Source organism: Etheostoma spectabile, chromosome 3 (assembly GCF_008692095.1).
Source record: "Etheostoma spectabile isolate EspeVRDwgs_2016 chromosome 3, UIUC_Espe_1.0, whole genome shotgun sequence".
In the NCBI taxonomy this organism is placed as follows: Eukaryota; Metazoa; Chordata; class Actinopteri; order Perciformes; family Percidae; genus Etheostoma; species Etheostoma spectabile.
The window spans coordinates 18,022,975-18,050,494 of NC_045735.1; the positions used below are offsets into that span (position 1 = coordinate 18,022,975).

General features: G+C 39.4%; 1 protein-coding gene across 3 annotated transcripts in view; it reads right to left on the bottom strand.

Annotated features, from left to right (window-relative positions):
- lrfn1 (leucine rich repeat and fibronectin type III domain containing 1) overlaps nucleotides 1-27,520 on the bottom strand; it is a 159,888-nt gene that overhangs the window by 12,439 nt on the left and 119,929 nt on the right. For 2 of the 3 annotated variants that reach the window (XM_032510006.1, XM_032510004.1), the window contains one exon: nucleotides 20,117-20,232. The gene's annotated coding sequence lies outside the window, so the exon portion shown is untranslated. The remainder of the gene's footprint in view (nucleotides 1-20,116; nucleotides 20,233-27,520) is intronic. The other variant, XM_032510007.1, reaches the window with a different exon arrangement.

Sequence of the window (27,520 nt, forward strand, 5' to 3'; positions counted from 1 at the left end):
ATGCACAAAAATGCTCAACATGAAAGAGATAATGGATGTGGCTACGAAAATTGCCTGTTCTATTCGCGCCAGATCTCTTCAAAGACGGCTGTTCCGTGTGCATCTGGAGAAGGCGGACTGTGACCACACTGAATTGTTGCTACACACTGACGTAAGATGGCTTAGTCGAGGGAAATTCTTGCAAAGATTTCGAGAGCTCTGTCCAGAGATTAAAGAGTTTTTATTTGTATCTAAAAATGCTGAATACAACCAGCTAAATGACGATCAGTGGCTAATAGACTTAGCATTTTTAACCGATCTGACCAACATGTTGAATGACCTTAATGTTGAACTGCAAGGAAAAGACAAAACAGTGGTCAATATGATCAGCTCAGTCAATGCGTTCAAACGAAAAATGCAACATCTGTGCGCAAAGCTGCAGCGCCATGATTTGGCAAACTTTCAGAACCTCATGTCAGAACTGGAGACACAAGGGACACAGAGCAGATTGAAAACTGTCTGTCAGACTTTAACAAACGGTTTCAAGACTTTGCATTATTGGAGCCAGTCGCTACATTCATGTGCTACCCTTTTCGGGAAGATGCTGAGGTGGATTTACTTGCATCAAAAATTGAACACTTTTTCATCTGAACTCGTCTGGAGTGGAGGATGAGATCCTGACACTGCAAGCTGACATTGAGCTCAAGTCTAGGGCTCATGGACAGTTTCGGAACTTGCTGACAGAGGAAAAGTACCCCAACATGAGAAAATGTGCTACTTCCTTGACCGCATTGTTTGGCTCCACTTATTTATGTGAGTCAGCCTTTTCCCACATGAAGATTATTAAGTCCAAATATCGTTCGAACATGACTGATGATCATTTGGAAATGTGCTTGAGGCTGGCTATCAGCAGCTACTGTCCGGACTATGCATCCCTGGCTGATTCCATTCAGGGCAAGTCGTCAGAGTGAGGTGATGATAAAAAAAATGTACAGTTGTATTGTGCATTAGGGTTAATGCAGTTATGCAAGGTACACCAACTTATATTGCACATATCATTTTCAATATATTTATGAATAAATATATGTTTTTTGCATTTTTATAGTAGGTAGATCATTTTGACTTGGTCATTTTAAAAGTAGCTCGCAAGCTGAAAAAGTGTGGTCACCCCTGACTTAGAGGGATGCCAAGATGAATTTCCGTGTCATATATGATCCAGAGAGAATCCAGCTGCCGTGCAAGGTCAGCAAATTGTGGAAAAGAGTAACTGATTTCTTTTATTTCCCTAATATATTAATTCACATCTAATATTCTGCCAATAAAACCTCCTATACAAGTTTTGTCCTTCATGTCTTCATTCAGTTTTGCCTCCATGACACAGCTTAAAATGCATTTCAGAATTAGTAAAGCAATTTTGGATGACTCATCTATATTAGAGGTATATTTTGAGGAGGTGTAAAAACAAGCATGAATCAAAAAGACTTCATTTAAATGCTAAAAGGTTGTGTGAGATAACAAGCTGCTTTTTTCATTGCGGTGGCATCCGAGGGGGTGGGGGGTGGGGGGGGGGGGGAGCAAGGGTGCGCTGTTGGCAACTTTTAGTGTCGCCGTTGGTGAAGACAGTTAACTACATAGGGGAGGTACTCTTGTGCCACGAGGTCAGATACTTCCTCTAGGTGAGAGATTTGAATTTTAAAAGGTCCCATGGCGTGAAAATGTCACTTTATGAGGTTTTTTAACATTAATATGAGTTCCCCCAGCCTGCCTATGGCCCCCCCAGTGGCTAGAAATGGAGATAGGTGCAAACCGAGCCCTGGATATCCTGCTCTGCCTTTGAGAAAATGAAAGCTCAGATGGAATCTTGCCCCCTATGAGGTCATAAGGGGCGAGGTTACCTTAACTTTCTCTGCTTTGCCCGCCCAGAGAATTTGGCCCCCCATTGAAAGAGACATCGTGGCAAAGTGACAGTCGGTCAAGGCCACACCCCCACCCTCCACCCTCCACCCTCCACCGCATTTTGAATCTGAGCTATGACCAGCGGGTGTAGCAGACATATAATTCTTGGTTTTGAGGGTGGCTAACCCCTGCACCTTTGGGTGCTGTCCTATAACCAACTGTGTGGGGGTGCTCTGTCCCATAGTGCACCCACTCAGACCTTGAATGAATTGTTTATCTTAGATAAAGGTCGTGTATGTTTCTACTTAACATCTGGCTGTGTGGAAATTCTCCTCTCGCCTCTGACACCGGACCAAACTGGATAAAAAAAAGACTAGAGACAACTAGAACTGAAATTATTAGTCAAATTAAAAATCTAAGAAATTAATTGTTTAAGTGAGGCATCAAATTAGGTTAGGTTATCAAGAATGCCTTCGTTCTAACTTCTCAAATGTCAGAATTTAATGCTTTTTTGCTTTTTTGTTTTTGTCATGTCTTTGTAATAATTGATTGATTTGTAAATAATTACAATAATGACAACAGTGTGCTTCTCTGAAACTTCTTGCAACATTTCTTCTATTTTTTCTTGTCTTATAATGTTCGTGACAGCTGACCAGTCGGAGCAAAGATATTCATAAAAAATGTCTAAACCCTTCTGATCCCGATGTTGAAAGCAGATGCTATTAATAACTATCTTTGGCTAAACAAAAGCGACAATCCTCACATGAAATTTACATACAAGCACAATTCTGCAAAAGGCATGAGCACATCACAACACACATCCGCCCACACACAAACACAAGAGAACACGCTTCCATGTACATCTACACATGAACACACAGACATACTGAAGACGGAAAGACATAATTGCCCGAGAGGAGAAAACAAAGAGGAGAATAAATTAACTTAGTTTCCAGGCTCAGACGCACAAGTGTAAGTAACTGTGTTCTCGAACATACCGCGGAAGAAAAACAAGAAGAACTCCGCTGCTTCTTAAAAATGCTCTTATGGTTCACAAATTCACAGAAGAGCTCTGTTAAAAGAGGAGCAGGCACGCCGTAAACAATGCAGTGGAAATCAAATAAAGCTGAAAGATGCCATAGCTCGTCCTATTTCTGACTGTGAAACACCTTGCGGCTGCCGAATTCTCAACACATAGCATCCAGTTTACACATTAAACAGGACAGGCAGCTGCGAGGATGATGACGTAGCTTCCAAACATCTGAGAAAGTCATAAAATACAGCAGTCCATCTTTCATAAACCTGCTCAGTTACCCCCACATGGCGTAACACCAGCATCAGCCGCTGGACATTTTAATTAGGGCATGCATGAATTCGCCAGAATATTCTCATAATTTAATATCCAGAAAGAATTAAGGGCTTTTAGAAACTCAACAATTTTTCAAAGTGATTTAGAATATGTCTTAAATCACAGAACTGTCACATGAGGCAAACGCACACCCTAGTCTCAAAAAGATTAAATGCACCGATCCAATGGTGTCTCTCAAATGATTGTTCTCTGTAAGAATAATGTATACAAGTTTAATTACCGTCATTAAACTATCCAGGAACGTGTGATTAGCTGCCAGCTTATAAAATCTGACTTACTTTATGTAATCATGAAATCATAACGTGGTGATGATACCTATCTTTTGGGGGGGGGGGGGCCCAGTAACCCTTGTGTTGTCTTTCCATCAAACTTGAAAATCAACTTTTTGTTTTTAACTTTTTCTTACATTGACGCTTTTTTCAATGTTTCTCACTTTTTTTTTTTTACATTTAACACTAACTTATTAACTTTAGTTTTACAATTATTTTTTGAATTTTTTTGGAAAATAAACCTCGTTTACAGGAAATTATACCTTATGTTTGAGTTAGAAAAGCAGAAACTAGGAATTATTTAGACTAAAATTAAAGGAAAGTATGTTCAAAACCACTTCAATTTTTTTTTATTTTTTAGAATAAAATTGAATAAGACACCCAAAAATGAATTAAAGTAGAGAGAAGTAGAGATGTGTACTTGCCAAAGAGCGTCGCGTGGAATCAATCATGTTATTTTGGGGAATTAAAAAGAACATATGTATTATTATTTCCTATGATATAGGAAAACGGGTCAATTTGACCTGAGGACAACATGAGGGTTCAAATCTTAGAAATCTTAGAACCTTAGATCTTAGAAATCTTAGCTCTTATGAGATTACAGTAAATAACAGATAAATAATCAGCAATTATTTAAAAAATGGATGAATTGTTTGACTCATTGTTCTGGCATTCATGTTGAATATCACCTCATATAGAATATTAACTCATCTCTGAGGACCTGTTGCCTTTTTTGTCTAAGGTGATAATAAATTGAAGATTGTTGGGTTTTACACTGTTGGTATGTTTTGACTTTTTATTGACTAAGTTATTCAATTCAATCCATTCATATGACAAACCTTCACAAGTTTCCAAAAAAAGTCTTACTTGTTTAATCGTTTGAGTCTTTTCAGTTTCATTAGGTGTTATTGGTTATATTTTCATTTGGTGTTATTAGTTATATTTAGTATTTTTGGCATTCGGCCTGTATTCAAAAGTGAAAGGCAATGAGAGGAGAGAGAGGGGGAATGACATTTAATAAAGGTAACCGCTCATGAATGGAATCAAACCAGGGACGTTGCAATAATAGAATATTATTCATTTCAGTGAGTAGGCAACCACAACACCCCAGTGTGAGTCATTCTTCTAAGACAAAATGACAAAAATTTAGACCTGTCTTGGTTTTCCATGGACGTAAACTTAATAATAAGCTTCTGGAACATTATGATGGACATTTCTGCTATTTTAAGACAATTTATGGACACAAACAATTATTGATTAATCAGAAAAATAATCAGCAGTTTAATTAGAAATGGAAATAATGGTTGGCGGCAGCCCCAGATTAAAGTTACAGTAAAAGTGAGTTTTTAAATTTTAGAGTGACATTTATAAGAATGGTCAAACGCAAACAATGACAGAGTCTGTCCTTACTGAAGAAAAACATCTGGCCAGAGCCGGTGCATTGTGGGGATGTTCTCTGGACATGACTTTGTCGGGGGAAACCGTGAACGCCAATTAGACAGCGCAGGCGGTGGACTGGCAGCTGCCCTTGTGTGACTCTTGTCAGGTTGCAGGCATAATTATTGACAGCCCGAGTTCATCAGAGTCAGCTCCGTCTCCACCAGTGGATGTCTTAACCGAGGCTCCGCAGCCCCGGGGATTTCTGGTCGCATCTCATCAAGGGGGATGTGGTGTGTCGTCGTAAACAGGAGGAGCATTTGCATATTATAATTATGTCTGCGTGCGAAGACAGTCTTCTCAATTACATTCCATTTAAAACTTTCAATGAGGAAGAATTGAGAAGCACAAACTAGCACGGCTCCATAAACTTTCATTATAAGAGCTTCCCTAAACAGGACTGAGAGCATCAGGATTACATTGGTGCTGCGTGACTACAGTCATGCACGCCACTTGTTGATTGAACACTTCAGGTGATTGATTTTCACCCTTTACCTCCTACCTGTTCTTTTTCATTTGAACACCGCCCCTCACAGACGTAATCAACACTAAATATGCTGTTGTTTTCTAATGAAGCTTTTCAAATTTAAAAAAAATCCAACAAATGCGGATAATCAGGTTTGATGCAATGTGAATGTGCAGCTGAATGACAATAAAGTCTGTCTAATTCTGAATTTTTTTATAATTGATTTTCAAAAATGTCCCCTTGAATATTATCTTGCTTTGCACGTAAAAAGGAAAATAAACATGGGAGGTATTGGAGGACATATCTGTGATAATTGTTAGATTTAGCTACTATCTAATAGCTAATATCTACTGTAATATCTACTGTTATATCTACGCAGATCATCCTTGTAGAAGAAAATCTCAGACATCTGGGCAAAGTTACTGCAATTAATCTGCCAATTTCTTAATTGATTAATCAATCAATTATACTGTCTTTAAAATAAACAATTGTGAAAAATTCCCATCAATTTCTCAGAGCCATCTCAATTTCTCCATTTCTTTTAGTCTATAACCTCCACGTATCCAATTAACTATCACAGAAGACGAAGAAAACCAGAAACTAGACACATGTGAGAAGCCTAAACCAGCAGAAATTAGTAGGATTCATACAACTGACAATCATTTAAGAATGTCTTTACATCAGACAATCTTCACAAATACCTTCCCTAAATGTTTCAGACCACTTAAATAATCAACAGGGGGAATTGTCTTGATTTACATGGATGGCATACCGTATGAGTGCTTTTCCATGAGAAGGGATTGTGTTGCTTGCTATTTAAAGATGATTTTTTATTTTTTTACAGGACAGATGAAGACATGAAAGAGGGAGAATGACCCGCAGCAAAGGGCCGCAGGTCGGAGTCGAACCCACGGCCGCTGCGTTGAGGAGTAAACCTCTATATACGGGCGCCTACTCTACCAACTGATCTAACCTGGACGAAGTTTCCTGCTATTTAAGTCTCACACACTACGTTTCTGCACTGAAACCTGATAACTACATCCCATGAATTATTCACTGAAATAGTCTCACTAATTATGAGCACCATATGATGCATAAAACAAATATTAGATATGGTGCTGTTCCAGACAATCCACTTTATGCACAAATTGCCTCCACAACTGATCCCCCCCCCCCAAAAAAAAAACTAAACCTCTGGCTGCAGTCCATCTGTTAGCTGTCACAATTAATAGAATAGATAGGACAATGCACTGCCGTGTGGTTTCCGATGGGTGTTTGCCTGGTTTGGATCTGCTGGGAGAGGTTCTGCAGAGCTTCCCACTCAGAGAGGAGGCGGGCCTTTTTGAAGTTCACACTTTGGTTTGAGGACACCGTGGCAATTATGATAAAGGTGTTGAAGTATGAAAGTCAAAGTACTCACTATGCAGCTCTGTGGGTGTTATATTTATATGCTCATCGTAGGTTCATAAAACCCATCACCTGCAAACTAACTACAGCTTCCAAAGAAATGTGGTGAAGTAAAAAGTATACAATATTTCCCTGAGGAATGTAGTGGAGTAGAAAAAGTAAAATAACTAACATGTTAAGAGTGTGAGGATGCAAATAACACATTAACCCTTGTGTTGTCTTTCTGTCAAAATTGAAAGTCAACACTTTTGTAGACGCTTTTTAATCTATATTTTTAACTTTTTCTTACCTTTTTGTCCCTTTTTCAACACTTTTTTCAATGTTTGTCACTTTTTTTCACTTTTCAACACTGTGTAACACTAACTTATTAACTTTAGTTTTACAGTTATTTTTGGAATTTATGGTCAATACACCTCATTTATAGGAAACTATATCTAATGTTTGAGTTAGAAAAGCAGAAATTAGGAACTATTTTGACTAAAATTAAATTTTACTTTAAAATTAAAGGAATGTATGTTGATGGATAATCCCAGACTAGAATATGTCAACTTTTATTCAATTCTATTTCAAAACCACTTCAATTTATTTTCTCCAAATTCTATAAAATTGAACAACACACCCCAAAATTAATGAAAGTAGAGCTTTGTACTTGCCAAAAGAGCGTTGTGTGGAATCAATCATGTTTATTTTGGGTAATTAAAAAGAACACTGATATAGGAAAACGGGTTAATTTGACCCGAGGACAACATGAGGGTTAAAGGGGCTGTACTCAAAATACTGGATAAAGTGGGCTGGGATTGCCTCCACACGGCTCTCACAGACCGTTACCCCAATTCATAACAGGTTTTGTCACGGCCCCATGCACCTACATGTACGCGTATTAAATTAAAAATAAAGAACAGAGAATCTCAACACAGAGAGAGAGTGCAATGCCATTACTATGTATATCCTTTCATAGCAATATGTGTTTGCTGCTATTTTAATGTTCTATATGTCGTACAGACACATTACAGAACCTTTAAGTAAAGTACTTGATTAACACACACTTCCCACCACTGAATGATATGAATAACCTGCTAATGAAGGGGACAAACCGATACACAATTTATTTACTGACTCCAAAACCCTTAATCTGTCTCTTTAAAACGTAAAAAACAAACAATGTCCTCTACAAGTTTCTCAACAAGAAACAGTGAGGTTATTGCTCTTTTCTGTTTGTCGCAGTTTCACTGGCACATTCCAAGAGATTGCTGAAGTACAGTCGACACATTTGTCAAAAAAAAAACAAGAAACAAAAAGCACAGACAAACAAACCAGCCATGATAGAAGCAGAAGCTGCTAACCATACAATACGAGGACAGACGGTGATTCTGAATGACATCCAGCTTATGGGATTTCTATTTCTAGGCTGGTTTATGTAGAAATGCAGTGACAAGAATTGATGATTTACAAACATTGCAGCTGCATGATAGTCTCTATATGTAGCTTCTGCATGTCCCACGAGCTGAAGGTTTTCACTCATTGTTTGTCCTCTACATTTATCATTTTATCCATTGACTTTTTTTGATTCAGACTTGTTATTTTAGCACAGCGGCACCATGCCCTCCTCGCTTTGTGCTGACGAGCTGAATAGACCCTCTGAATTGATGCTTTGTGGTGTAACTCTGTGCTACAGTGATGCTAAGGAATTCACACTTGGTTTCAAATCCTCCTCCCAGGGCTCCTATTCTGCATTGATCCTGCTCTTGCAAGGTATTATACATGCCTGTTGTGTGCTCCACTGCCACAGCACACTCGAGCTGAGAGCCGATTTACACAGGAGAGAAAATATAGCTGATGGCTGAACTTAAAACCTTTTCTTGGTTAAAATATACCGTCTTCATTTTACAACAAGTTATGCTAAGCATTAGTGCTGTCAAACGGTTAAAATATTTAATTAATCGCGTTAATGTCATAGTTAACTTGCAATTAATCTCACATTTTTATCTATTCTAAATGCCCCTTGATTTCCATTACTTTTTTTCTCATTTTAATGCTCTTATTAACATGGAAAAGTGGATGGGCTTGCTTTGTGGAAATGTTTTTTTTATTGAAATCAACATTGGCATTTAGCCTACTGTAGTGTTCAAGAACCCCCCCCCCCCTCCCCCCAACATATAACCTACTGTAGTGCTCATTTCACACCAACATTCTCACTTGGAGCAAATAGTCTCTCGTACAATGTAACACTGTCCAGCAATGAAAGGGTGAAAAACATACTTTGACGAAGGGGGGGGGGGGGAATTGGCATCAGCTGTGTGCTTGGCCAAAAGTGGTATTTCAGACTGGACGTCTACGATGATAGGTCAGTTCAACAACCAAGCACACAGATCTCTTTGGTCTTGTTGATGGAACATTTAGCAACTTTTAAAAAGTCAAGTTTCCATCCAGAATCTTATCGGCGTCCATTTTGGCGTCTCACGCTCGCTATCCACTCAAAACGTAACGTTACTACTCTTTGGCCGGCTCGCAAGCCCAAACGGCGTGTGTGCGGCGTGCCTGTTGTTTTGTTTCCGGTCTAGCTAGACCCGGTGGGTGTTGTAATTTTCTAACGTTACTAGTTGTTGCAGCAGCATGTGAAAAAAGCTAGGCCCAAAAGAACGTTAATCTCACGATAATAAATTGACGCTGTTAAAATAGGTTTGCGTTAACACATTTAACTGACAGCACTAGAAAGCATTCATTAATATGACCTGTTTCATGTATTGAAGTTGGATTACTGACCAGTTTGTTCTATAATAAAAAAAACATGTCTGAAACAATGAAGACCAAAATCTTATCGCACAGATCAAAAATCACAAATAATGACTTCCTTCAACTATAACAATCAAGTTACAAGAAGGCAATAAGGGTTTTAAGAGTGTGAATGTGCGAGCCAGCCAGTAGTTATCTGTCCGTGAATCTGGGGGGCGGAGCTTCTGAAGGTGCAGTAATAATCACTTACGGCACCTTTGAGGATAAAGGTACTGAAATTTACAGTACGTCAATCTTGGGTTTTTAATCACGGTATTGACACAGCTGTAGGAATGGCAACCTCAGTACTGTGGTGAATTATCTTAACAAATATTGGATGGATTGCAATACAAGTTTGTTCAATCCTTCATGGTCACCAGAGGATGAATCCTAATGACTCTGGTGGTCCCCTGACTTTTTGTTTGTGGGGGCTGGCAGGTGAAAGTTTTCACTTATCCAGTGAAACATATGCACAATGGATTGGGACATGGTACAGATGTTTTCCAGTCATCGTATCCTCATAACTTAAGTGATCCTTGGCATTTTCCTCTAGTGCCACCTTGAGGTTCACATTTGTGGTCATGAAATTTAGAACAGAGGTCCATGTCCCCCTCAAACTTAATTATAATAACTTTTGGGATCCTCAAACTTTTCATCTTATGCCATCAGCAGTTCAAAGTTTGAGTTTGTCCAGTACTTTGGTCTATGGCACAACACCTGCAAAACAAATGACATTTGCACCACAGCCGCATGCTAAACTAAACTAAGACGGTGAACATGGTAAACATTACACCAGATAATTGTCAGAATGTTAGCACTACCATTGTGAGCATATTAGCACGCTGATATTAGCACTTAGCTCATAACACCACTTTGCCTAAGTGCAGCCTCTTAGAGCTGCTTGCCTGGCTGTAAGCATGGCCTAATCTTGTTAAGCTAGTGCATTGTGTTGCTTTCCAACCAGACTCCACTAAATGTAGACGACCCCATTCATCATTTTGTTTCTTAAGTCAAATACAAAGTAAATACCCAGTATGTACCTTCTCCTTTATGACTAACATATCATCTAATTAACAAAAAGATTGAGATTTATTACCAAGGGGATCCACATGAATGAATCTACAGTAGGAACTGGACTCTATAATGAAAAACTCACACGGCCCTAATTGATATGAAAGACTAGTGGCCGAAATTCACCCAAGGCTGTAATGCTTATGATTGTTTGTTACAACCTCAGAACGAGGCAGCTATGACTGCATGATTCACTTAGTGCATACAAATAATGGACCAAACTGCTTCAATTTGATACAATTCATAGGAAAGCTTGTGCAAAGCAGGTTTAGGCAGAACTTTTGTCCAACATTTATTGTGGGTATTATATTCATATATAAAATACAGGACATCTGAGCTTCAATTATCCTGTCTCTGTGCCAAATAAAGCACCTTGCAATTTCAATATATACAGTACACAGTGGCAGTGGGGCAGTAAACACACATACGGTGTGGATTTATATACAGTTGGCTTTGTACCAAGAGAATGAAGTGAATTAAAGTCAACACTAGCTGTGTGCAACAACATAATTCTATCACCAAGAACCTGTCATTATGTACCAGTCCCTTTACTTGTTTACTGTGACTCTACTAAAAAAAAACAAAAAAAACATTCCTATTCTGTGCATCAGTTGCTTTTGCAAAACTGTTGCTTTTGTAAAAGCATTCGCATATTTGCATTTTTCTATTTGCATGTTTTGAATCATCCTGATCTTGTTTTATTTTTGTCCGGGATGCATCTAGAGAAGTGGACTCATGATGTTTTTTTCTCATAATCTTTAAGTGTAATCCTTAACCTTTCACACCATGACACTTTTGATTTAACATAACCTGGGGTATTTTTCATAAATGTGGCTATTGTGGCTCTGGATTGTGCTAACTTGCTGCACTCGCCACCTACTTTCTAGACATCTGGGAAAACAAGGGCTTGCTCGTATATCACAGCAAGCTGCAGAAGCCTCTTATAACTTTCCAAATGGTTTTTTACATTCAAAAATAACGCTTGTCTCTGAGTCCAACTGAAATTAAACACAGAAAAAGGAGGCCTGGAGCTACATCTGGGGCAACTTGCTGGCTGGCCCAATAACTCTGTATATTAATTAGCTGGTTTGTTTACATGTGTGATGCTAACTTTATTATCAGTTTACTGTCTCAGAGAAAAGTGTTTGAAATGATGAATGTAAAATCCATGTTTATTTAAGAAGCTTGCCCTGAGATATATGTTGTTTGTGTGAGTCCTCATTTCCCCGAAACTTTACAAAGCAAGTTGCAAGTGCAAAGATATCACAACCCATGGAGCCACAATAGCCACGCCAAGTAATACGCCAAGTTGAAATAAACTGGAATTATCTCTTAGCTACAAATACTGTACTTTCAATTCGAACACAGGTCTGGTTACATTCAATGGTTCTCACCAAAACCCATTGTGTGTATCCTTGAAACCTAATAACCAAGGGGGTAAGCCACGCCTCTCTAAGCATAGCTCCCGTGGCGCCATTTTAATGCCACAACGCACTCACCCGCCGTTAGCATTCCATTGACCACCAGTCACTTTAATGTCATTTTGACAGTGAATAACTTTACATATGAACCGTTTAAAGACTCTAATTGTCCGTTGTTTATTCCTAAAGAAACATGACAATGTATAAAAGGCTCTATTACCTTGTAGCTCACGTTATGGTTCCATAGCAGACGTTTTTGTAAAAATAGGCTAACGATTGTGTCATAACCACGCAACTTACCGTCGCACAGTTTTTACTTCCATTAGCTGTTTAGGTTTCATTACTTGCTTTACATTAACTAGCATGTTAGTTAGCAGTAGTTAGCCTGTGTATAGGTTAATGTTAACTATCATGTTAGTTAGCAGTAATTAGCCTTTGTCTTTGTTAATGTTAACTAGCATGTTAGTTATCAGTAATTAGCCTGTACCTCTGTTACTGTTAACTAGCATGCTAGTTAGCAGTAATTAGACTGTGCCTATGTTAATGTTAACTAGCATGTTAGTTGGCAGTAATTAGCCTGTATCTATGTTAATGTTTGCTAGCATGTTAGTTAGCAGTAATTAGCCTGTGTCTATGTTATCTCCTAACATATACCTACCTCTTTGTCTCTGCTGATTGGGAATGATTGAGATTTCTCTTGCACAGCTACCAGAAGACTTACAACTTTCAGACAGGTTGCTAACGTCACATCTACGTCTCCAAGCTCAGTTGGAGGCTGCGCAGTTACACTCATCACCGGAAAAGAGCTTCTAATAGACTTCACTGGTCTCTGTCCATTTTTTAAAACTGTCTATGCTATTAAGATGTTAAATGTATTTCTCTCCCCAACAAAACATGTGCAGAACCAATTTTTGTGTGGCCTTTAGCACATACACAAGATACTAACAACATGGTGACCCATTCTTGAGCCTCTTAGCCGTAGTGTTAGTGTCTCACTGTTGGGTAGGTTTACCCAACCTTTCTGTAAGGTTTCCTCATAAATAACAATAATGAGCTTACTAAACAAATGTTTCAATATAACATGCATGATAACAACTTCCAGTTCACAATGCGTAAAAAAAGAAGAAGAAAAAATCCAGGAAAAATCCAATTATGGCGCTTTTATCTACAAGCCATGTCTGCCAGGTTCAAACACAAGTCACAGATTATTTTTTCGGGTATTTTAGGCAGTTATTTCCATAAAACAGATGAAGACATGAAAGGGGAGAGTGGGGGGGGATGGCATACTGCGTCAAGGAGTAAACCTTTATATATATACGCCTGCTCTGCCAACTGAGCTAACACATCTACAAGTAATGTATAAAGAGTCTGATGTGCATGATGTTCTAACTTAATTAGATCCATATTTGCTATTTCTGCCTCCAATTACATTTGTTTTAGGGAAACCAGGTCAATGTATTAAATCCATGACATATCAGTATAATTAGTAATTATGTGACTGTGACAGCAGACAAGCTCATCCTGCACTTTGTAAGTCCCTAGTCACAAACCTGTCAGGCTTGTTATTTGAGACTGAAAGGCATATTTAGCTGTCGCTTATCAGTCACGTAATTATTTTTTTTTTTTAAATCTATTTTTCTTTTCATAGCTGTGCACAAAGTTAATATAGCTAAATCCTTGTGAAACCGTCCATTTCACTTTTTTTCTATAATGGCTATTCAGGGTTACAAAAAAAGGGATTAACTGCTGTGTAAAATTGTTGACGTCTTACAAAGTCGCCAAAGGAAATAAAATTAATTTAAAACTGTGTAACCAGCTACTCAAGGCTGATCACTTTTATAAGAATAACCAATAAATTTACCTGACAATAAGAGATATTTCAGCTATCCAGATGTTCGGAATTGGCCAGATCAGAAGATTATAGGTTTGCTCACTGAAGCCAAAGGATTGAATTACCACAGTGAAATAACACACACATCACAGGAGAAGTTTAACTGTATGTATTAATTGCAATAACTAACAGGGTAAGTAGCATTAATACATTAACAATTATATACATCAATTGAAGTAAGGTGAAAAAGTGAAAAAGTGGGATCCCATATAAAAAAGTAGAAAGAAAATACAAAGTATCAAAATAATAAATGTTCAGTCCAGTTTAATAAAAATAAATTAGACCCGGGTCTGCTAAAATACTGTTCTCACTTCCTTATGCGCTAAAAGGATATTTGTCCTCCTTCAAGGAAATGAAGTGTGCACACAGTTCTACCTGACCCCTTGGCCAAAGGGGTAATAGATCAAGTTTCTCAGCTGTAAAGACTCTATGTTGCAACCTCCTGGCTACAACCGGCTCTACATCAAGTGGGCTTGGCTCGCCATCCAGTTTCTCTACGCTCTATGTTTCTCTGTTGATTTCCGCCGGTCTAGACTCCACCAGACTGCTATCCCTCAACGTTGAATCGAGCAAAAAACCTGACCAGTACAAAAAGACAGCTCAATAGCTTGAACCTGCCTTCTTCAGTCTCTCTCCAGTGTTTCTCAATATTTAATTTACGTCAACAGTCACACAACTTAACATTAGCCTTAAAATGTATAAGTATATGCTGCTACGATGATTCAGCTTTTCTGGAGTCACTTCCGGTCTCACTCAATAGCGCGAACGGCTGAGAGGCGGGCCTAAACACTCTATTGGTTAGGGTGTAGTAACACTCAAACGTTATAGGCTAATGCCACAATAACAATATGCCCTTGTATTGGATGATATCTATGTTAACAAGCGATCATGTCAATATAAACCATTTATTTATACTTATATATAGTTTTCACATGTATTTTATAATCACTTGTATATATTACTAATATATTTATTACATATTTATAGGACGTATTTATTCTATTTATTGCCCATTTTATATGTGGGTTACAACTGGTCTTCACAATACGTAGCTTTTGCCTGAGTTGTTATTTAGGGTACTGTTTATATAGTGTTTAACCTTGGAAATATTTTACCGTAACTACAACATAACAAAAGGTTAAGGTATATTGACTGAAATAATTGCACCGGCCGGTGTTAATTGAAACATTAAATACTGCACATGTAGTGACTTTACCACCAGCTACAGGAAGTTCATTATGGGTCATCGTGCTTGTGGCTGTACAATAAATAATTAGTTCACAACCCATTTGACGGAGGCATTATCAGAAATTATTTTCTGTCTCTAGTTAATTAGTATATATGATAAATTAGCTGCTGAACCAAATTGCAGTCCAAAAGCTGTCAAGTTAGGAACAAATTAAGCCTGAAAAATGAGGACATCAGAGAACATTCAGTGACACTGAGCGCGAAAGTGCTTTTTTGGTTAGGTTCCCGTCAATTGAGAGAAAATGTGAATTTAATTCAAAAAGCCTACATCAAGCATTGTCTACACATTCAACGCCACCCAAATGAATGCTGCTGCCAAATTCAATGCAGGTGCATTCAGTTCCGAAAATGGCTTGTAAACAAAACCGCTGCCTTGGATTTTGAAAGCGATTTTATGATCACTTCCCTAGGTTTGATGTCTGATATAAAGCAGAGAGGGCAGCTCAGTACCTTGTGTGCTTTTGTCTTTTGGTTTATTCCTCTGCCATGGCCCTCTCTCGTGTATTTTCTCAGTGTTTGCGTGGGTTTTCTCCAGGTGCATGACCTTTCATCTAATTAATTACAAGGAAATGAACATATCACTTGCTAATTAGCAGGATGCATAACAGAGGGTATGGTCTTTTAGAAAGACCGATGTTGTATTTGTTTCATGTGTTCTGTCTGTAACGCTGCTGGAGACGGGCGCTGAGCATAAAGCACATAACACCCATACTGAATGTGACTGGGATTGTTTTAAACACTACATTTCTATAATTTACTTCATGCATTACCACAGACAATAATCTTGGACAGCAGGGCAACCTGCTCAATGCCATTATTGCACTTTAATATAGCTCTGCCCAGGCGACTTGTACATAATACTACACCCAGGCAAGCTCATTGTGCTGCCAGGACCACTTACAACATCCCTGCCTCATATGCAGCTCCTCCTCCTCACTCTTCTCTGCCTATGAGCCAATGCAAATTACAGTAACAGCTTGGACGTGAGTATAATCTCAAGCGGTGCGAGCTGGGCTCCGTGGCGAGGCATGCAGGCAGATGGAAGCAGAGACTCTGCCAGGCCTCTTTAGGGGCTCCCACTCTTTCTCCAGCATGCTAGACAATGAAGGAGCTGTGGCTCATAACCAGCTACTCGTCTGCCACTATCACACGGCCGACTCCCAAACAATGTATTTGGTAAATGATATGAAGGGAAGTGAGCTCCTGCCGTGGCCTCGTTTGGACCACTGCACAGATGGACACCAACCCTGGCCACTTTAAATCATGAGCCAGGGGGGTGGAGACTTGAGGAAGGATTTTCGGACATGTATTGTATGATGAAGACGTAAAGGGGGAGTGCAATAGGTGCATTTCTGTATGTGTCTTTGCACGGCAGGTGGTAGAGGCTTTCCTTTGAGGTATGGTAGATATCTAAAGATAGCCCTTCATATAAACATCATTTTCTATTTGCATAAAAGATCATATCTGCATTCAGTGAACATTAAAAAGTTTTATAATACAATTCCAATGGGTTCACTTCTCCGTCCCACACTGTAAATACATCAGCCATACATTATTCATACAATATACACTACAAAGCACAGTTGATTGAGCTTAGTTGAGATACAGTACGCTGTGGATCTGGGTTGTATCAGGGATACAAATCCATTTGTTTTAAGTATTCAAATGGTTTTGCTTCTGTCTGTTTTAATTAACTTGTATCTCTTAATGCAGTAACTTCTGTCAGGAACGCGACACGACAGTTTGTCCTGCTCTGCACTTTGTGATGCCCTGCTGATTTCTGCGGCAGTGAATCAAATGATAAATGTAGAAAGGAGAACTGTGAGTAGGAACTTTTCCAGTGATTGCTAATACCCTTTTTTTTAGGTTAAGAGCTTACCTTTTACTGCAGTAAAAGTTGCATCGAAAATGAAATGCACCTTTTTATTTTGAATGAATGAGCTCCAGGCTTTACAACCCACATGAGAGATTCTCTGTTTTGCTGTGGGAGAGAGGCTTTTTTGTTATGCTCACAAACACAAGTTGTGTTACTCTTGGCGATTAATGTAAATAGCTTCTTAAACTCAGAGGTGCTCCTATTAACTAATGAGGATTGTGCCATAAACCTGCACGTCAATGTGTCATTAAACATGGCCCTGAATTATTAATCATGTGATTTAGCTCCGAGACAAACATATGTGCCTTGGATGAGTTCAAACAACGCCCTTTCCTCCCCGTATACATACTTTAGGCTACATAACAACAAACAGTACAAAAGAATATGATGTATGAAGAAATCAATAGATAATGAGTCAGCCGTGTGTCAAGATGAGGCTGTTTAAGTGACTCAGCCCCCGATGTGTTTGCCAACCATGAGTGCATCTGCACTAACAAAAAGATATTTAACTGAGGGAGAGAAAACGGAGAAAGGCACTCCCCTGGAGCTACGCATCTATTGTATCTGACTTGTGCTCGCATGCAGGTGTGTTTGATTTTAACACAAATTCTCTCCACTATCACTTGAAATAGCTTCAGCGACACCGTGTCAAATTCACAAAGCCGTGGATGATAAGGAGCGTATTGTTTACAGTAATTTCTGTGGATGATTAGAGCTGCAGAAAGGGAATGTGATATGATATCCTAACATGGCAACATGTGCCGTAAACCTAAAGGATACTCTGAGCTGCTACTCGACACCACCTGTCACTGCCTTCAATACTTGGTATTCCAGGAAACACTGACAGCGGGACTCAGATTGCTCTGACAGGAGAAGCTGGAACACAAGACAGGGGAGAGGAGGCTGCAAATGCACAGTGTCGCCACTGGAATTTTGAATATGTGAGGATAATAACGTGACCTCCTCCTCACTCTCCCCTCGATCCCTTATTAAAAACATGACTTAACTACCTACTTACAAAGCGTCATTTTTGCAACTGTAGTACCATCATTTGAAACGAGCAGAGATGAACTGGTAGGGAATCCTGTTATCGCCCTCAAACTTGACAGCCAGGATTAAACTACACTCCAAAGAACAGCTGGGAGCGGATGTCCAAAGAATACATATAGGCCGGGACTGCTGTTCTTTTTCCAAAACAAATTGCTATTATTTAACAGGACGGGGTCAATTCAATTCTCATAATTGAACACTTAAAATGATTATCTATTGGAATTAACTTTCTTTTTAAGGACGAAAACAGAACAAGATGCCTCGAGGTGCACAAAATATTCAGTTATGCAGACTGCATGACTCTTGTAGATGCAGCTTGTTAGGCATACGACGAGGGGGAGGGGGAACACTGAAGGGAACAGCAGTTACGTTCAATTTGGTAACACAAGCTGGCTAATTAGCATTGCCATGCCATTCCATTTGAACCAGAGGAGGACAAGTGGGAGCCATCATATTTCTTTGCTCTCAGCACTATGCGATTCTCCTGTGAGCGCGGAAAACCACAGGGGCTCTGACCACACAGGGTCAAAGGTAGGTAACATGAACTCACCTCCCCCCCCCCCCCACCCCCCCCACCCCTCCGTACCAGACTGCCCCAGGGGAATTACCCAGACCTTTTCTTCAAACTTCGCCCTCAGCAAAATACAGCTACTAGCAGCACGCTGCATCAGGCACAGCGCCTGGATGTGGTGCAATGACATTTTCAGGATGCAGACTCACTCCAAGAACACCAGACAGATGTTAAGGGGGATACAGGTACCTACTGCACTTCTCATGCACACAATTACTCTCGGCTGACGGCACCCTGAAGACGCAGCACAGATCATTAACTCTATCCTCTCGTGCGCCGTGTTTTAATTAATAGTTTCATGCTATATATTGTATATAACGATTGAAACATGAAAATGCGTTTATGTACTGCCAAAGTGTTTTGAAGAGTTTTTTTATGGCCCATTTCCGGTTAGTTAGGGATGCAATCAATTACACTACGACTCCGGGTAGAACCTTTTGGTGCCACACATGGGTCAAATCATTTGAAAGTAAGTAAGTCAAGACACGAGGTGCTGGGTGGGTGGGATCTGCCTTAAAGTCTATGTTTAGGTAGGGAAGTAATTATTCACAGAAGTGTATTTTTGTAGCCTCCTTATATTTTCTTGGGAAAAAATCTCTCTGAACAATATACTTTCGCTGTCTAGTTGGCAAAATCAAGACAAAAGAATAAAAAGAGAGACGATAAAAATACTTCTTCTGCATGTACTGAGGAAAAAAATATGACTTCATATATACTTGTTAGACAGAGATTTACATAGTACTTCTTTGTTTTCATTGTTGTTACACTACTATAACTATGAAAAGCATGATAACCTGTTTCAATATTTTTTTTCTGTTAAACCTCTGACTGATTTGTATCCACGCACTTCTAAAACATTTTCTGACATCTGTTCCCAGTACAACTACCCTACCCTGTACTACCATGACAGAGTAATATACAAATTGGGCTAGCAAAATGTATATATTTTCCATTATTGTCAAATTTAAAGCTAAGCAGGCTGTATATAATGTCCATAAACCCCCTACTGTATGCATATAAAGTTACTACACATCCAATATGTTGCTGTTTGTGACCCTGCAGACACTGTATGTTGCTGTCCATATAAAGTATGCTTTAGTTTTTGTTTAGATGTACATATGTACATAATGAATAAAGGTGATTTTGATTGGACAAACTCCACCCTTATGGCTGTAAAAAGCATGTGCAGATTTGACCCAGTTCTGCTCCACACCTGTAGTTTCACTGTCTTTTCTGTATCAAATTCCCACCAGTGATCCACCTAGTACTGCATCTTCAATCTGCTGATGCACCGCTACTGACACACAGTGTAGTTGGTGTTGCCCCAGCTAAATGGAGAGCTGCAACTGCTCGCACTGAATATGCAGTGACTTGGAAAACATGACAAACTCACCAGATATCAAGCCCCGGTCTCCATCACAGGTTTCACATCAGCGTCCCGAACAGCTGGCGGGCAGAGAGTCAGAGCTGTGGCAGGCGACTCCCACTGGCGTCACAGGAAAACACCACCTAGAGGACAAGAAACGTGTTCAGTCTTTCTGTTAGAATTAGGACGGCTAACAAGTTATAATGAGAAACTGGAGGAAGTCAAGAGAGCACTCGAATGAAGTGGCTTCATATGAAGAAAAAAAAAAAAAACTCTCTCAAATTTCTTCAAGGACTGAGAAATATGTGGCGAAATGGGGGGATTACTTGCAGTGGATTACTACTGTGGACAGATCTAGATCCAGATAAGATCATGGAGCTTATTGTTGTAAGACTGTCCATTGGCTTCATTAGTGCATTTCTATTTATTTATCTTATTTCTAGTTGTTTAAATCTATTATGATTTGTTTTGGCTTAAATGATTTTGATCATTAATAAGGGACACAAAAAATAATTAGGATGGCCGAGGGGGGTTAGCTAACTACACTACAAAACCCCGCCGGAGGTGTGATTGCTTGTACACATGTTGGGATGTTTATCACCAACTTCTAGACAGCATTCTAGTAAACGAGGCGACCTTCCTTAAAACACAAGAGAAGCAGTCATACATTCATAATCTCATTGACTAAGCTTGCTCCTTTTTCCACTTGGCAGCCTTGGCTGCGATATGAACGCTGATCTGATTATAAAACAACAGGGAAAAAAAAGTGTAAGCAGCAGGAGAGGCCTCAGCAGAACAGAGTTGGAAGTACCATGACTATGAATGTGTGTCCTGTCATTAATATTTCACTGCATCATTGTAGCTAAAGCAGAACAAAGAGTAAAGGGAAGCGTAATGAATAAAACATCATATTTTGACACGGCTTTGGAATGTATCTGTGCAAAACAAAGAACGGGAGACTCTTTCGCTCGTGATGAGATTTTGTGACTGAGAAAATAAAGTGATTAATGGGTGCAAATACAAATTACTGCATGCTTTACATAAGGTAGCCGCCATGCACATATCTGATGAAGATGGATGAGGTTTTGTAACGCACCTAAGAGGCTATTTTTACTTTCCTTTCATTTTTTTGCTGTTTTTCTCAAGCGATAGGGAGGAGACTGCCAAGGTCATGGGCCTTCAGTTTCTCACTTGTCCCTAAAATTCAAAACAAGCTACATGACAGGTCACAGCTTTGCCTGCAGTACAGCGGCACGCAACCCGAGAGAGATAACCATATCACTCAAATTTGTCTGCAGAGAGCCTTCATGTATTAAAAAAAAACAGAATTCTCCACTCAGGTTCGTCTTCCAGCTCTGCTGAACATCAATTTGTATTCGGAGAGGGACTTAAGGCTTGTCACCTTCAGCTATTCATCCAGCCAATAAAGTATTTATGACGCAAGCTTTTGCTTTTTGATACGTCACTCCAATCCTGTTCAGTTCATCTCAAGCTGGAGTCAGTGCTGTCATGTCAGAGTTTAAGAAACGAAGAAGAGAAACAAAGTGAAAGAGGTTACTAAGTGTCAGACATTTATCATTTCACAGTCTATCACGCCATGCATATGAACTGCTCCTACTTTTCTGTATATGGGAGGACTGCTCGGTTATGGAAAAAAAATATAATCACAATTATTTCAGTCAAAATCACAATAATTTAACACGATTATTCGTTGACTTCTGGTAAGATGTTGTAATTATTGAACTTAACAGTGGGAAAAAAAGTTACAAAAGTTAAAAAACACATACAGTGTCTTGAGAAAGTTTACACCACCCATGCTAAAGTTGATTAAAAAGAGGAATAAAAAAGCATCTTTTGGAAATTGATCGTAATGCCTAAATTCAAAAAAATCAGGGTAATCCAATTTTTTAAGGACACCAAATTTCTTTGTGAATGAATTATGTATTGTAAATAAATAAATAATCTTCCTTAAAATACAGGGTGCATAAGTATACACCCCCCTATGTTAAATTCCCATAGAGGCAGGCGCATTTTTAGTTTTAAAGGCCAGTTATTTCATGGATCCAGGATACTATGCATCCTGATAAAGTTCCCTTGGCTTTTGGAATTAAAATACCCCCCCATATCATCACATACCCTTCACCATACATAAAGATTGACATGGTTTAATTTCTGTTAGCTTAACAGCTGGTTTGATTTGCATTGAGAGATGATCTTATGGAAAGTTCCCCATGCCTATAATCAGAGATAATCAGAGCGTTGCCATGATCACAGAGGTAAACAAAAGTGACATCCGTGTAGGAATGTGTACCGCTGTACTTACAGCACAGAAGGAAGAAAGAAATAAAACGTGGATGATGGGATGTGTGTCTAAATGATGTTACAAAGCGTCATAAACATGCAGACAGTGCTGACATGTTTCAGCTCCATCAGAGTGGTCGGCCGTGGCTGCTTTGAGCGGAAGTGAACACAAACAGAAGAGTCAGCCATCTCTTATTGTTCCATGTTATGGCGGCTCTAGCGGCACCTCGTGCTTTTACCTCTCTATTTCTCATTCTATTTCTATCCAGGCCATTATTTGGAGTTAAAAGACAGTGCCAGGCAACTTTGGCCAAAGGACATACTGCGTCAAGTCATTATCCATCAGGGTGATTCCTTCCTATCTGGGCTACAGAGACAGTTGTTAGGGAGACAGTCATCCTCCTGCGCTGCCAGCTTTGTTACTTAAAATAATCTGGTATGGCAACAGGGGTGGCTGAGACTTTTCTTTTTACCTCGATGAGGTTTTATGCTGTCTGTCGATCCACACAGAGTCGGGGCTTGATGTGTGTGGCGTCAAAAAAACACACATGATGCCAGTCAGGTTACAGGAATGATTGAACACATTTATGTTTCAATTGCTATCATCAGAAAACAGCCTTGTCCTTGAAATTCCCCTTTGCAATCAACATACTGTATTGTCTTGAAAGATAAGCAACATCAATATGTATTTTATGGGCTTAAAAACAGACTTTAAATGTATAAAGACATGCATGTACCTGCACTGTCCATTTATAACAATTAGCTTGCTGAGAGAATAGCAGAGGCGAGGGGATATTTTTTTTATTAGAATGTGAAAGTGAGATATCTGAAGCAAGCTTTCTTCCATCTCATGATGTGCTCGGAGATTTTTTCTTGTAAACTCTGCCTACAGCGAGTATCAGGAGAAGCGGATCAGAGCTACATTGATTTATTTAAAGATTGGAATAAAACAGAATTGCTATTTCATACTTTTTGTTTGAAGCACACAAGATACATTAAAAAAGACAATGTCTGAATTATCTTTCGACCGGCTTAAGGGGGGGGGGGGGGGGGGTTCTTTCCTTCTTAGATATCAGCTCAGGGAAAGCAGCAAAAGAAACCACTGCAAAAAACCTTCAGGCATCTCATTACATCACATCCTGCTGACCATCGAGGGAGACAAAAACAAGCCTTGGAGCTGCAATCAATTATAGATTTGAGTGGATGCATTGATATTGGAGACAGCAGCCTTTCTTTGGGCTCCATTCTCCGGATATCAACAGAAGTGGTGGCAATTCCGGACCTTATCGGCATTAATAGACCACAGCTGTATGGGAAATTAATTCCACCATAGCCACAATGTGAGGAGGTTTTTTTGGTATTCATTACATACTTTAACTATTTTTAAATTGCCTGAATGGAGTCGAGGTTATGGGTGAGAATACTTTACAGTACTTTCCCAAACCGCAGCGTTCCCAGTGCCTAAGAATACAATCAGTACGGCAGCCGCAACATGCTTATTAAAGGACATTCTCAGTGCCATCATGACTCAGCAGTGGACTGACGGAGCCACTCGTGTTGGAAACAGGAAAGACGCCGTTTGGAGGTGTAGAGTGGCCTGATAGCTGTCATAACTGTGAGCTCAAATTCATCCTCAGCATATCCACAAAACTAAACACCATAAGATCATTCTTCTTTTCCCCTGGCTTTCCAGTCATTTACTCCTCACGTCAGGACTCTGATTAATGACATGCTTTACACACTGGATCATATACGCTACATGGCAAGGTATCAATCATAGTGCGTGCATTCATGGGTTTTCACCAGCTGTGTTGCTACAGTCAACGCCTAATTACATCTACCTAATAAGAAGTGCATGAACAGCACTGCCCCCAAACACGTAGAAAATATGTCACTAAGTGTAGAGCTAATGAGTTTTAATGCATTGACTATATCCAGTTGGAGTTTTGAATGCAAAATTATCAGTCAACTGGGGGCCAAATCCACAAAAGTGAGGTGATTATTAAGGACGAGCAGCTGGTTTTTTTTTGCCTGAGCTGCTTCCGCTAATCTAAAACTTCTTCAGACTCTAATGAGCGCTCCCATTGCACCGGCGTGACTCGAACCGGGCAGGAATGAGACGAAAAACTGTTGTAAAATTGGATTGAGGAAAAAAAATTGAGGAAAATTGCTTGTAGGAGCAGTTTGATTGAATAATTAGCTTTGTATTAGCTTTTACAAACCTTTGGCATTAGAGGTCAAGAAAAGATGAATGGTGTGTGTGTGTGTGTGTGTGTCTATGTGTGTTCCCCAGCCAATCGATACTCATGAATGCGGCGTTGCTCGAGGGCAAGGTTACCAAGAGAGCAGCTGAAACTAAAAGGGTCGGGTTCACAAAAATGTATTCTCAGGTATAATTAAGGCCGGCTGTAGTATGGTTAGACTCCATCAGATGAGGCCGGTGGATCACATGTTGAAGTCCTCTGTGATGTGTTAGCTGAAGGTGCACCAGCTTTTCAATGAGACTTCATCCTATCACTTCAACACGGGTTAATTTACAGGTCCGAACCAGCAATCGGATTTTGCTGACAAGTTGCCTCTTTGCACTACGCTTGGAACTCTGCGATGCACTTCAACCCCAGTGCACCTAGGGCTCCGGCTAATGATCGTTCTCATTATCCATTAATCTGTCAAGTGTTTGTTTTCTCAATTATTTAATACATTTTCTAGCCTATACAGTAAATGGTCGGAAAATAGAGAAAAAAGCATAACACAGTTTCTCAAAAGCCACCAGTCCAAAACCAAAATACACATACAGTTTACTGTAAATAATTAATAAAATTGTTAATCACAAGATCGTAATATGCTATAATGTAGTTGTTAGCAGATACAAGGATCTTCTTTAGTATCAACAATTAAGAAGTGATTGACAATAATGTATACTTTATTAATCCCACCATGGGAAATTAATTAATTAATAATATTCCAAAATGAATGCTAAATGTAAATCAACCTGCACAATTGGTTCATTTACATTTAGCATACATTTTAGCATATTATTTAAGCAGTTGCACATTTTGGTTTTCCATCCTGTATACATTCAAATATTTGTTCTTTTAATTTATTCCTATTATTATTATTTCACGTATATTGTATGTAAGTATATTTTCCCTAGTATCTCATTATATTTATATTCTGTGTTGTGTGACTGCTGTACGTGTGCTGCTGTAACACCGTAATTTCCCATTTTTCTCGGGATCAATAAACATCATCTATCTATCTATCTATCTATCTATCTATCTATCTATCTATCTATCTATCTATCTATCAAAATCTTTTCACTCTGTTATTACACACATTACACACAGGCCTGATCTACACACACATGTTGAGTACCTATACATGCACTAAAAGAGAGATGTCAGAGTGTATGTGTGTGTGTGTGTGTGGGGGGGGCTGCCCATGGAAAGGCGCCCCAAGCAGTTGGGGGTCCGGTGCCTTGCTCAAGAGCACCTCGGCAGTGCCCAGGAGGTGAACTGGCACCTCTCCAGCTACCAGTCCACCACCATGCTATGGGGACTTGAACCAGCAACCATTCGGTTCACAACCACCCCCAAACAACACAGTTGTTATCATATTTCAGAATTTATGAAACACATGAACAAATCCTAACAGTATGTTATAATGAATTTATTAACTGTCCAAATCCTTCACAGGCAGCTTTCAACTGTGATGAATGTGTTTTAAACTCACAAAGAAGCTTGTTAATGTTGAGCTTCAAGGTTCCTTCTTGTCCTTGGAAATTGTAATTTGACAAAATTGTTAAGCTTCCAGTCACATCTCGTGGCCTTCACCAGCGAAGGGAGTTTTCTTAATTTGTCAGGGAGAGTGAAGAAGTCTAGATAAATAAAGACTTAGTTCGGAGTTCGGAAGAGAGATGAATCAACTTTGCTTCGTTGTTGCAGGACACGCCTACTGTTGTACAAACTCCTCGGCAGTTCCGTGCTTTTTAACCTCCATAGTGTTTAAAACTTTTCTGTTGCAGCGATAGAGGCCGTGATGTTTGGTGTTGACAGTGACGTTGGTTGGTGTCGTCCTTTAAGCTGCCAGCGTCTGTTTTATATTATAATCCAATGTGGTACACCGTGTTTTTTTAAACGCCAACGGCAACTTCTTTTCTGCAGCTCGAAGCGCCTTTCTGAAGTTGAAAAAAGTTCAACTTTTGCAAAAAGCCCTACGTCAACGCTATTTTGACAGCCGACCAATGTCAAGCGGAGTAGCCAGACTTGTTGTTTCCATAAAAAGAAGAATAAAATGGAGTCAGAGCACAGCGACGTACTGTATATGGTATGACCGGGGTCTCCCTGTACAGGGGACTTGCTTTGTTTTGTGTAACATTAGCAGCATCACTCTCTCTCTCTATCTCTCTCTCTTGCTCCACCACTTTGTTTTATCTAACGTTAGCACCGTGCCACATAGCTCTAGCAAGGATACTGTAGCAGTAGCTGTTGTTATAGCAACAAAAGACGCTTTTGGCTGCTCTTTGGAAAAAAAAAAATGTTGCCCAGCTTCTTTTTTTTCCACTACAAAAGCACCTTGGACAACTTTTTCTTAGCAAAAAAGACGCCGAGTGTGGACGTAGCCATACAGGACTCTCACGCAGAGACACGGACAGACGAGTCTGATAGAGGGTCACGTAGTTGTCCACCGCAGGGCAACGTCAGGTTCATTTTCTCCAAAAAGAAGAAGGTGGTTCACCAAAGTTATTACATTTCATTCTCTGGGGCCCATGAATATGTGTACCAAATGTCATGTGAATCCATCCCAAAAGTTATAAAAAGTCAAGATATTTCTGATTTATTTCAGTCAGGACCAACTCAATGTTATTTTTTTGTAATTACATGACTTACAATTGAATTGATTATTCTTCTCAGGGAAATAATGAAAGAGTATTGCCATCCAAGATGAAAGCTACTGCAACATGAAATATGAAAGAGTGATATTTAGGTCACTTAGAATGAAACGGAGTTGTTGTTTTGCACACGCTCTGCATTGTGAAATATGTCTTTGAGGTAATTCTGGCTCCAGTTCGAACACTTTTGGACATGGACATGTTTGAGGAAAATGATCAGCCAAAATCTTGTAAAACAT